Source organism: Saccostrea cucullata, unplaced genomic scaffold (genome assembly GCF_032062105.1).
Source record: "Saccostrea cucullata isolate Sc308-1 unplaced genomic scaffold, CSIRO_AGI_Scuc_v1 ctg1447, whole genome shotgun sequence".
Classification (NCBI taxonomy): domain Eukaryota; kingdom Metazoa; phylum Mollusca; class Bivalvia; order Ostreida; family Ostreidae; genus Saccostrea; species Saccostrea cuccullata.
In genome coordinates, this window is record NW_026926058.1 from 91838 (window position 1) to 101220 (window position 9383).

Here is a 9383-nt window from a genome sequence, read left to right on the forward strand (position 1 = left end):
GTCTGAACTTGATTTCAAACTGTCACCACGGTCTTTGTTCATTACCCTGTAAAAGAGCCCGGCTTTCAGTACATCTGAGTACTTTGATAGTAATCAGGGATGTTGAACGTCTTTTATTAGTTTAAAAAAAACTATGTATGTACCTTATATCCAATTTTTTTCCGCTATTATTCTAAATACAATAATACCCTGTACTTATCAACTGTTAAAATTTATTTTGGGGGGGAAAATTCATGACCTCGTAATTTAAATGACCATTCCACCCCTAATCGGGATGTGTCATTATTTATTATATAAGAGATGAAGGAAAAAATTCGCCATCTTAATTCCAAATTCGAAGAGACACGATGGTTATGATCTTAGTTATTCTGGTGGTTCACGTTGATGCGCGGTGCGGGGTGTCAGAGGGAGTGGTGCCGGGAATGGAGGGAGTTCGAGCGCGGTAACTATCCGATGGCAAACTTCCTCATCCTGGAGAGGGCGATGGGAGAGATCAACGTTGAGGGATATCCAGCACTGACCAGGGTGGTCATCCACGACCCACAAGATAATTGCGATGCCATCACAACAAACCCCTGGACGACGGTCCGCATAGGCTCCCTCACTTGTCAGGTAATTATATTTTTTTATTTATTTAATTTTGTTATCTATGTCATAAAAATTTTTTACAATAATTTTAATTCTCAAAAGAAAACTTGTCAATGGAAATATATCATCAAGAATTTTTAATTGAATCGATGTTATTTTGAAAAAAAAAAATTAAAAAGTTAATAAAAATTGAAATTTATGTTTCTCTCTTTTTTTTCAGTACGCCCAGCACAGCAGTGGGGTCAAAGACATTGTTGCAACAACCACCCTTAGAACCGTCGAATTGGCAGCTATTACATTCAGTAACTTTTGAATTAAAAAATAAATAATTTTAAATAAATAAAATAAAGGATTATTTAAATTACTATTATATAGAAGTTGTTTCTAAAGGCACCCTTTTGTTTATTTAGACACACCTTGGATATATGTTATCCTTGGAGGGACGGGTGTAGTGGTCTTTATTTTGTAGGGGATGATCGTTTGTGCGATTAAGAGAAGGTGTAAGTGTAGACGGGTGGACCTCGAGTTCGACGCGGTTATCATGACCTGGAGAACATTTAAAGAGACTATATTTGCAGAAAGCAGATTGTAAGACTGCAGCAAATTTTTCACCTTACCTTCCCGGGCACGTCAACGAATTTAAACGAGTTCTCAATGTAGATGAGGTTATACAGGCAATACTACAGCTATTCCTACAAAATAAAAATGTTGAACTCAATAATTTGTCAGACAGTGATTTTGATGATGATAAAATTGAGTTTATCAAATCAAAAACCAATAAACTAAATTGTGTATCATTGTGCTTGTGTGTCAAGTTATATTTGTTATAATCAAACAAAAATGGAAGGAGGAGTAGCGTTTCAAAGGAATTTGAAGGAAATGTATTTTTAGTAACCATGGCTACATCGTTCATCAAATTCAACAAGGATATGGAGATAATGAACAGTATTCAATCTCAAAGTCCATTAAACAATACAAAATAAGAGGAGCAAACACGGACCCCCAAAACAACTGAGGTGGGATAAGGTGCCATGGAGGATTGAGCATCCCCTGCCGACCGGTCACACCCGCCGTGTGCTCCTTGTCATGATCAGAAAATAACGGAAAAAATCCGTCGTCAATTCAGTGTATAAACAATGGACTAACAATTGGTATGAAAAACGTCAGTCAGCATTTGACTCAATGATAAAAGAAATCTGTCAGCGAATGCTTTTAACTAGTAAACCCCCTGTGATGTGAATTACACTCTCATGTTAACATTGAAATCATATTAAATTAATCCCACCATGTGAGTTGCCCAATGAAAGCGTGTGCTAAAGTTTCATAATCTGCAATAAATATTTGCTGTGGGGTGCTGCTAAAACACGGACCGTAAAACGGAACTGAACAGAAAACGGAATATATTATTATGTTCCCCAAGGTGGTGGAATTCTGAAACTCGCACAAGCAGTGTCCACTGACAAGATTCAGAGAGATGGTGACAGACAGTCAGTGTCCAGTGACAAGACTCGTAAAGAAGTTGGTGGCAAAAAGAAACTCAGCCCGCTCGCCTCAGTCAACGAAGATCAGAATGATGAAGCTACTGAGGATCTCCTCTTTTAATCAGCTGCATAGCAGTACTGTAGGACAAAATGTCGAAACGTCATGTGTTATTGAAGAGGTAAATAAAAAGGATTTTTGGAATCCTGAATTCAATATTAGCTCTTGATGATATAAGTTATATATTTAATTTATTTATGCATAGCAATGCATTGGATTTTTGTACCAGAGCCACCTGTACCCCAGGTATGAATTCCAGGCATTGATGACTTATTGCATTGCTATTCCAGAATTCCTGACTAAAGAGAATCACATGCCCTGGTTGCGACAGAAACTTATTGCATATGATCAGCTCATTCAACAGGTACTAGTATTACAAATTTCAAGCCAGTAAAGTTTTATGTGATTTTTCCATCTTTATACTGTAGACAGGGTTAGTTTCACCCCGTATTATTTTCGCCCTTTCATACAATTTTGCCGCGTTTTAAATTCACCCAGTCATAATTTTGTTTAAGAAAGTATATAGTATTCTTTGAATTTGCCCCGAATTAAATTCCCCCAAATGGGGGTAGGGCGAAAGGGGCAAAAAAAAAAAAACGGGGGCGAAAATTTCTCTGTATACAGTAGTATGAAATATTCTCTCAGTTAGTTGAAATGTTTATTAATGTAGTGTTTTCATACTGACAGATCAGGTTCAGCACAATACCCTGATAACGGTATATTGTTTAATGAAGCTATATAGCTATAACACGTTTATAAGCTTCTAACGTTGGATGTGTTCTGGCAGCAGTAAGAAGAAACAGACACAATAAAATACATATTTTGTCAATCTCCAGTATAATGAAACAGACACAATAAAATACATATTTTGTCAATCTCCAGTATAATGAAACAGACACAATAAAATACATATTTTGTCAATCTCCAGTATAATGAAACAGACGAATTAAAATACATATTTTGTCAATCTCCAGTATAATGAAATCACTATTTTGTCAATCTCCAGTATAATGAAGTCACTATTTTTAACTTTTATTGTTGCTTGAAGCTTTTGGATATTGTTATATCTCTAAATTCAAAATTTCTCTAAAAACTCTAAAATAAAAAAAAATTATGAAAGAGTATATCAGTATCTAAATTAGAATACTTATTAAAGAAATGATAACTGGTGAAACAGGGGGTGAGAGGCTGTTTTCAGTGAGGAAAACCTAAGTTATGTATCAGTTTGTGTTAATCCGGAGTTGTACACACAGAGAGACATTCATGATTCAAGACAACCAATAAAACACTTTATGAGGAGTCCAGTATATATAGAATCTCAGGTTAAATTAAAATAAGGCCGGTTGCTCAGACTAAAATATTTTAATAAATTAAGTACAGCTCCGTGTAAAAATCATGCAAAATAGGCATAAAGGTGATATATGAGGGTTCTCAGAATTTGATGAATTTCCACACATAGTTTTCTCTTGCACTATGAACCATGTATGTGAAATAAAAAATGTTTTGGTTCATGGTTACTATGGAAACGTGGGTAAAGAAATTTCCTTAGCAACTAGCCAATTTTCAGCTTGGATGGACGAAAAAAATCCTTATCTTTGGGGATACTAATAATATGTAATTAATAGAGAAATTTCTTTTTTATTGCTTTTATTCTCAAGATAAATATCTTTAGTGCTTTCACAATAAAAAACATAGAAATAAGATGTAAGATAATTGTTTGATAGATATGGGTATATATACATATTTTTCCTGTTTTGCTGACTCAGCAATTTCCTTGATTTTGGAAGTTTTCGGAGTTGAATTACTCAAATGATGGACCTGATACAGATATCGTGTGTATATAATGTAAAAGCAGAGGATTTGTTCTTTTAGAATTTGAATTCAGAAGCGTATAATTTTTTAAACTTCCTATCCGTTGCCTAGCAACAAAAATGGATGTTTTTTATGAATAAAAAGAGAAAATATGTAAAATCCTGAAATCATACGCCACATAACTTCTCATTTTTAAATTCTGAAAACAAATTTTACAAGAAATTAAATTTTTGAGACTTCTCTGCAAATGAGGGACCATTTTACAATTTCATATCTCCATGGAAACAGCAATTTCTCCTTAGCAACACATGATAGAATGATAATTTTAACACATTCATGCACAAATGTTAAAGATTCTTCAATTATTTTGTAAAAAATGAATCAGGCAGATTTAAAGAAAGCAATTAGCATCTTATTCAATTCTTTTTATCACTGGATATGCCATGGCAACGATTTTGAGCACATAGCAACCAATATAATCTATATAAAAGAACTTTAACAGTTATTGTATACAGAATCTACGTCACAGAACATTGGCATTTAAATGATTGCAGGTACAAAGTATTTGTACATGTAAATGTATATATTATGCAATCAAGTTTTAAAAACCCTAACCAAAAAAATTGCCATGGAAACAGGTGTAAATATCCATGCGTTTCAAGAATTTTGACTGGCTTTAAATCGTTTAACCTGTGTTGATTTCTTCACAATATGGCCGAGAATGAAAAATCTGTCAGTCATCTTGTACATAACACGTACAATTGTAAAAGATTCTTCAATCCATTGTTTTAAAATTTAATCAGGCATATATAAAAATGCAATTAGCTTCTTTAAATTTTTTTTTACTTGATTAACCCAAAGCAACAATTCTGAGCACATAAAAGCCAACATACTCAGTTCTCTATGAAAATTTGAGAATCATACTTTATGAACATTTCAAAAATAATGGTACACAGAATCAAGATAAGGAGACATTCATGATTGACATGTAAAATATTTGCTGGTAGAAAATAACAACAAGAGCGTTTTAAAAGACACAGTTTTTGAATTGATGACCTTGATATTTGACGTTTTGACCTCAAAATCAAAAGGAATATTTTTGTTCCAGTATAGTGAATAAAGGTTATGCAGTAGTGAATGAAAAAAGGCCATGAAAGAAGTAAGATCTTCGAAGTTCAATATTGAAAACTTTGTGTTAAATAGTGGCCTCGAATTATTTGACAAAACACAGACATGACAAATTCAAGATGCTTCCTTATTTATTAACTTAATCATAGCTTTAGAAGATTTTTTGTGTGTACTTTTGATCTTTGATTGTGACCCCCACCCGAAGCCCGGTACATTATTCGAAACAAAATGAATCTGCCATAAAAATAATTTTGAATTAATAAGACTCATAATAATCATGACTGTATTATTCTTGAGAAGAGAAATTCAAACTTTTTTTTATAGAAAATTAAACATTGAAGTGCCATGGATGGGAGAATTAATCTCAGGAATCACATTGAAGCCCCAAGTGCTGGGAAGGGGGGGTCTACGGCAAAGTTTTTCCCGGAAACTCAGGCATTCTAAAAAAATATGAGGTGTTTTTCCCTTGACTTTAGGATAATTGTATTATCATACTACAAACAATATTAAAAACAAGACACCCATGGGCCACATCGCTCAACTAAGAAGCTGTGACCATTCCGTTCTTTACCAGATTTGCCCCTTTTAATCATATTGTGACCCCACTCTACCCCACTGATCATAATTTAGACAATCCGAAATCTACAACAATAGGATACTTTGATTCCCAATTGTAAAACTTTGATCCTCCATTGTGGCCCCGCCCTACCCCCGATGGCCATGATTAGAACAATTTAGAATCTTCACTACCCCCAGGATGTTTTCTACATAAGTTTTAGCTTTTCTGGCCCAGTGGTTCTTGAGAAAAAGATTTTTAAAGATTTTTCCTGTATAATTCTATGTAAAATTTGGATTCCCCATTGTGGCCCCGCCCTTCCCCCGGGGGTCATGATTTTAACAATTTAGAATCTACTCTACCCCAGGATGCTTCCACATAAGTTTCAGATTTTCTGGCCCAGTGGTTATTGAGAAAAAGATTTTCAAAGATTTTTTCTATATATTTCTATCTAAAAATTGTATTCCCTATTGTGGCTCCGCCCCATCCCCGGGGTCATGATTTTAACAATTTAGAATCTACTCTACCCCAGGATGCTTTCACATAAGTTTCAGCTTTTCTGGCCCAATGGTTTTTGAGAAGAAGATTTTTTTTAATGATCCCACCCTATTTTTGTCTTTTCTTGATTATTTCCCCTTGTGAGGGGACTTGGCCCTTCATTTTTACAATTTAAATTTCCCCCCTTTACCCAAGGATACTTTGTACCAAGTTTGGTCAAAATTGGTCCAGTGGTTTTTCAGAAGAAGCTTAAGTCAAAAATTTGAAAAGTTTACAGACGGATAGACAGATGGACTAACGGACGGACGGACGACGGACAAAATGTGATCAAAAAAGTTCATTTAAGCCTTTTTTCTCAGGTGAGCTAAAATGAAACGAGGGGGTGGGTTGGGGATGAGTAGAAGGGTCCACCTTTGTGTGTGGTGGATATTACTCATGAGACAAACCTATGCTTTCATAGGCAGATCCAGATGGGGGGAATGGAACCTCCGTTTATTTTTGCACACACACTCCCTCAAACACACAGAGAAAGCAAGAGAGAGATTTTTCTGTATTGAGTCGTTCAATCTCTGTCTGTTAGATAGAGTTTCACGTATTTGTTTTCCTTCCCTTCAGAACCCTAACTCCAGGCCCCCAACCAAGTTACATGCAATGTTTCTCTTTGATTTCATCGGAAGATTCCATCGATGCCCTATGTCATATTTCGACCATCTTCTGAAGTAACTTATTTTAAGAACCCTCTCGACACACACCAAAGAGTTCTGATTCTAAGGTATTTTTCTGCAGTTAGAGTGATCTGCCCTTAGATCTAAATTCTAAAAATTAGAAATTTACAATATATTACTCAATTTGTAATCAGTTCAAGTAATCTTAAAATTTTTAAAAGGCAAACATAAATTAACTGAACGTGTTATTTGCATGTATTTTCTCTGTTGAAGTAATTATCAGTGATTTCTATTCACTGATACTGGAGGTAAATGCCACGCACCATACATTGAAAATCAGATAAATAAGCTCAATATTAACTCCTTTAGGACATACCAATAAAATTTATTGTTCGTCGGACCCGCATGCTTTTATTTGAACAAAACTAAACATAATATTAATTTGACATTCCCGCATCATTGGAATTTTGTGCTGTTTTCTGTTATAATTCCGCTCTATTTATCGTACTTTTAATACTCTGGAAATCAGAAAATAATATAATTGTCCGCTCAAAAATGTTTACGCCCCGCCTTAAAATGTTGCCTTCAAAAAATTAATAATATTATTTAACCGCTAGCCCGCTCGTACTTTTTTCATCAAATGTGCGACGAACAAGAAATTATATTGGTGTGGCCTTATACAATATATTTTTCTCAATGTCCCCAAAAAATGTTTTCACTTGTTTAGAGAGGGTCCTTAAGAAGTATGCATAAAAATTCATTAAAAGGAGTATGCATAAGAAAATATCCCTCTTCTTCTATTTTAATATATTAAGATATTTTTATGACAGAAGAGAATCGTTTAAATTGTCCCCGCATGAATCCCTTTTTCTGAGAATTATATTTTGCTGTAGTTTTAAAATGTAGGTTTGATTGGGGGGCCCGCCCATGTTGTTGCCGGAAGGTCAAAATATGCAAATTCAGGTATTTAAAAAAAATTGCCAAAAAGTTAGAGACCCCCCACCCCTTCTCCCAAAAATGAATGTTAGAGTGCGATGCACAAGTTTGTTTTGTTTTGTTTAATGTATTTTATTAAATTTTTGTCAACTTAGTTCGGAGGTTGTCCCATTGAAAAAATGTCGCTACGGACTTGAATTGTCTGTGGGGTGATTCTATGTTCGAGTGTTTCTTATTTAAAAACAAGGAAGAACTTATTTTACCTCAATGAATTTTTTTTTTGGTTTATTGGCCACTGTTATAATGGATGTTACCAACCTCCCCCCTCCCTCCAATGCTATCTCACAGGAAATATTAAGCCTATCCGAGAATACCGTGATGCAAGATTCATTGTGCCATAAAGGAAAGTCTAGATATTATAATGAATTCTTTCTTACTTTATTAACACCCCCCCCCCCCCCCCCCCCGCAATCAAAGGAGGAACATTAGAAATTACTACTTCACGCAAAGATTGTTCATGACCATAGATTGTGTCACGCTCTTGATCCAGGGTCGTTTGAGCAACTTCAAGGTCACTGTAAGAAAAATGTCGTAATTCGTGTCCATATCTTTCTCATGGATAAAGTTGGTGAGTTCCCATTTTGAATAAAGGTTGCTATGACCTGAGGGTGTTTTTTTCCTTGATTTAAGGTCGTTTGTGCAAGTTAAAGGTAACTTAAAGAAAAAGTTTGAAATTTGTGTCCAGTTCATATTTTTCTTATGAATAAACTTGAATCAAGTACATGTATACCTCATACAAATATTGTTTTAAGACGGTAGGGTGTGTCATTTCCTTCAGCCATGGTCATTTCGGCAAGTTCACTGAAAGAAAAAATCAGAATTCGTATCTGGTCCATTTTCTTTTTATGAACAAACTTATTTTACAAAACTTAAATCTAAATTATAAATTAAATGTAAGTTAGTGTCGGAAGTTGGAAAAGGGGGAGGTCTTAATTAGATGGGCAAACAAAACGATCTTCAAAAGACATATGACTAAAGTAAAAATTCTGATTCTTTTACAACTCGGCTATAAGTATGCAAGCATACCAACAATGTAAACTTTTAGCGGGATCTTTTATCTATATCATTATCTATTAATTGATTACTATATACCTCAAAACTAGATTTGATTTGATTGTATGTTGTTTAACGCCCCTCTCGATAATTTTTTACTCATATGGAGACGCCACCACTTGCCGGTGGAGGGCTACAAATTTTGTCCTATGCTCCGCTCTCATGGCCTTTGAGCAGTGAGGGATCTTTTTCGTGCCAGCACCTACTGCGACACGAGGCCTCGGTTTATGCGTTCTCATCCGAAGGATCGGTCTCCACGTCCCACAGCTCAAAACTAGATCATATGTCTTAGACAATTAAAATAAATAAATAAAATAAATACTTTTAAAAGTTTTCATTGTTTTAAATCATATATGTTGGATCAATAGATCTTGGATTGCAATCTCACTATCACATACTGTTTAGTTGGCTATGACAACTAAAATCTCACTATGATATAATCATATGAACCTCGTCAAGGCATTTGCCACGTTTTTGATTTAATAAATCTTTTATCATCGTTCTAATGAAGTATATTTTTAACAACAACATTAGATTCTGTATACAAT

At 34.6% G+C, this 9383-nt stretch overlaps 1 pseudogene; it reads left to right on the forward strand.

The window, feature by feature from the left end:
* Positions 1-347: 347 nt before the first annotated feature.
* Positions 348-2190, forward strand: LOC134270489 (uncharacterized; annotated as a pseudogene).
* Positions 2191-9383: the final 7193 nt, after the last annotated feature.